This window comes from Erithacus rubecula, assembly GCF_903797595.1.
Source record: "Erithacus rubecula genome assembly, chromosome: 2".
NCBI classification, from domain to species: domain Eukaryota; kingdom Metazoa; phylum Chordata; class Aves; order Passeriformes; family Muscicapidae; genus Erithacus; species Erithacus rubecula.
In genome coordinates this window covers 2,832,705-2,836,460 of record NC_136685.1, presented here as the reverse complement: position 1 = coordinate 2,836,460, position 3,756 = coordinate 2,832,705, and positions in this window count along the sequence as shown.

Sequence of the window (3,756 nt, the reverse complement as noted above, 5' to 3'; positions counted from 1 at the left end):
CATGGGAAAGAAAGCAAAAATATATATATATTTATGTTTCATGTTAGTCAGTAAATAAAAAGTGGGTCCAGGCTTTAAAAATATATCAGGCTAGGGAGGAAAAATAAATAGAAACAGGTCTGATTTTTGCCGAATTTTGTTTAAAATAAAAAGTCACCCAAATGTTGGGTCAGATTCAAGAAACATGAGGACAGATCATTGGTCCCACCACAAAATTCCCAGAGAGGAGCCTGCAGGTCTCTCATGTGTCCACAATGAGATAATTCAAACCCTGGAGTGGTGGCTCCTCTCCTGTGGCTTAGAGCCACATTCCCTTTCCCAGGAGACAAAAACTGCTGGAAATCAAGGTGGGTCCTGCTGAAGTCCATCCTAAAAATGTGGAAACAACAAATCAAAGCTGCATCTCCATCTGGAGCACAGTGGCTGCTGCTCCATCTCTTGGAAGCAGGAATCCTCTGGGCACTCATTCAAGAGTTGTCCTCAGCCACCCAGCAGTGAGACACGTTCCTCATGGGCTGGGAGAGCCAGGCTGGGAATAATTAACTGCATTTTTAATTTAGGCACCCAAGCTGGAGCACTGTGGGTTTTTCCAGGCAAAATGGAAGATAAAATTTCAGGTTAGTTTTCCTCATCTCCAAAAGCTCAATGCAAATTTTAAAGGGGGAAAGAGGGGGATCAGTCTTGCATTTTAATTGGATATATTTAACTTAAATACATCACTTAAAATTCTTTGTTTAGGAGGAAATTCTCCCCTGTGAAGGTGGTGAGACCCTGGGACAGGGTGCCCAGAGAAGCTGTGGCTGCTCCTGGATCCCTGGAAGTGTCCAAGGCCAGGCTGGATGGGAACTGGAGCAACCTGGGATGGTGGAAGGTGTCCCTGCCCATGGCAGGGTGATGGAACTGGATAATTTTTAAGGTCCCTTCCAACCCAAACCATTCTGGGATTCTGCAAAAATAGTTCTAAAATTTTTCAATTACAGCTGAGACATTAACACTTCACTTTCATTCAAACATTGTTTTTCTATTAACTGTTAAAAAATTTTCCTTGAAGGAACCTTAATAAAACTTTTCCACTTTCTCTTTTTCAGCTAGACCAAATCCCTGAAGTTTAAATCAGTCCAAAGCTCTACATTTTTACCATGAAAAAATCAGTTAAAAATTAATTGGCCCAGGTATTTTTTTTTTCTTTTTACTTCCTTTGGGTCAATGAAGAGGAAGCACAAAGCAATTTTGCACATTTTATTTTCTGATCAGTTGCTGCTCTCCCTGGCATGGGCTGCCACGACCCAGTAATGGACAGGACCTTGCTCCTGTGTCACAGCTCCAAAGCAGAAATGATGAAAAGGGTCATTGTTCCCAGGAAAGTGTCTCATTCCTCACTCTTTTGGCACTGGGAAGTGCCATCCCATAATCAGTGAGTGATTGGAGGTCTCCCACAATCACCCCCATAAAACCTTAATTAAATTCAGTGGAGACACAGTCACAGAAATGTCACACTGGGTCCCCTTGCACCAGGAAAGCCAAGGAATGACACATTTAAGGACTTAAAAACTGAATTTTCAGATTGACTCTGCTACAGAGGATTTAAACTGTCACAGTTTAACCTTTTTTTTATAGATATAGATGATACAGATATGGATATAGATGAGGGGAAATCCCAGCTGGAGTATTCCCAGCACCTCCTGGGTTTATTTCACAGCCTGACACTGTCTGCTGAGTGGATTTTCCTTCAGATCAAGGCAGACAGAAGGAGGTGGAAGGAAAAAAACCAAGGAGGAGGTGGCAGGCTCCACACCAGAACCAGAGCCAGACTCGTTTTACAACCAAGTGTTGTGTCTGGGGGGATGCACACGTGGGAGTGAGACATCCCAAAATCCTTCTGGCATCACTTATAGAGCAGATGCTGCCAGAGGAGCCACACAGCAGCTCCAAGGAGGAGCAGCACCCAAAAATGTGCAAACCATTCCCAAAATCCTCACTCATCTCCATGTGACCTGGGAAATCTGGGGTGCTGATTGGCACCAGCAATTCCCTCCCCTCTCCAGGCACAGGGCAATCCTGAGCCCTGGATGGTCACACTCACTCCTGGGAGCACCAGGTTCCAAAGGGTGGAATGTGAATGTGGAATTTTAAGGTGAGCAACAATTGAATTTGGGCAAAACTGCTGATTTCAGCCTTTCATCTTTTCAATCTATTTTATGAACAGGATCAAGAAATCACCTTCATTCACCCATCATTCAGAGCAGCCAAGACCTGGACTGGCCCCATCCCTGCAAAAGGTGGGAATTGCAGAGTCCTTGTGGTCAAACCATTCTGGTCACTGTTCCTTCAGCACCTAAAATGTGCTTTAAAAACCTCTGGGGCAGCCACTGACAGGGGTCTGCAGTGCCAAAGTTGTGACTGCCCCATCCCTGGAAGTGTCCAGGGCCAGGCTGCACAGGGCTGGGAGCAACCTGGGATGAGATTATTTTTATTTTCCCTTCCAACTCAATCCATTCTGTGATTCCATGAGGATGCTCAGTGCTTCATCACTGCTCCTTCCCTAACCCCCTCTCCCTTGTCCCAGCTCCCCTCCAGAGGGGGATGAGGGGGAGGAGGGAGGTTATTACACAATGTTTTTGTTCCACTGACAAATTCTCCTCTGCCAGTTGGAACAGGCTGCTCATAAATTTCAGCTTTCTGGAGGGGTTTCAGGAGTTTTGCATTCTTAGATCATTGTCTGCCTTTTCCCAGGAACAATGGGGGTAGGAGGGAGCTGCTCCAGAAATGCCAAGTGCTACCAGGGGATCTCTTGGATAGGGAATGCTCAGGGGGGGCAGAGGGAGTTGCCCTCCCCTTCTTCAGCTCCAGCCTGGGTATCCAAGGAGGCAGCTCAGAGGGAAGCAGGAATGCTGCTGACAGTGCCCTGTGGAGACCTGCAAAGGTCAGCTCCTTCCTGCCACTCCAGAAGGGTGATTGGAGGGGTTATCTTGTGGTTATAAGGAGAAAAATGATATATTATTTAATTCTTTCTCATTCCAGATGAAGCAGAGAGATGGGACTTCTTGCTGCTTTGAAAGGGTGGTTTGTTTTTCTTACCTTCTACAGAAAAGCTGAGTTCTTGTTACAGGTGTTGAGAGTGTGACCACAAGTCACAAGACTTATGGTTACAAGATCTTTTAAGGACTTATTAACCAATAAAACATTGCCAACAAGGATATTTATGTTTCTAATCCAATACTAAGAAATTCTGCCTAATTACAGTGTGACCTTTCTCATTCAATCCTGTTCTAATACACAGATCTATTATTAAGGCAATTCTGTTACCTTTATAACTACTTAATTCTTTCTGTATCTTAAACATTGTAGCTAAATCTTTTCCTACTTTACTTATCATGTCTCTGCTTTAAGCTTTAAATCTGCATTCTTGGAAGCTTTTCCCAAGGCTTCAGTTCAAATCCTGTGTTCTCTCCCAGGCTTTGATCTGCAGGCCCAATGTTTTGAGGATTTCTTGCATTCTGAACTCCAGCAGGGATGGCCCATGCTGTGGGTGCTCAGCCTGAGATGCTGCTCAGCACCTCCTGCACTCCCAGCTGGGAACACCTGGGCAGGCTCAGCACCTCCCTCACCACCTTGGAGACTGGGATTTTAGGGAAAATGTTTTCTTGCAGGTGAATTAAAACTGAAAGCCTGTTGCAGGTGTGTTGGGTTGATGTGGCCAGCAATGTGTATTCTGTCCCCATCCTGTTGAACCAGCTGGGGCAGTGCCCCTGATCT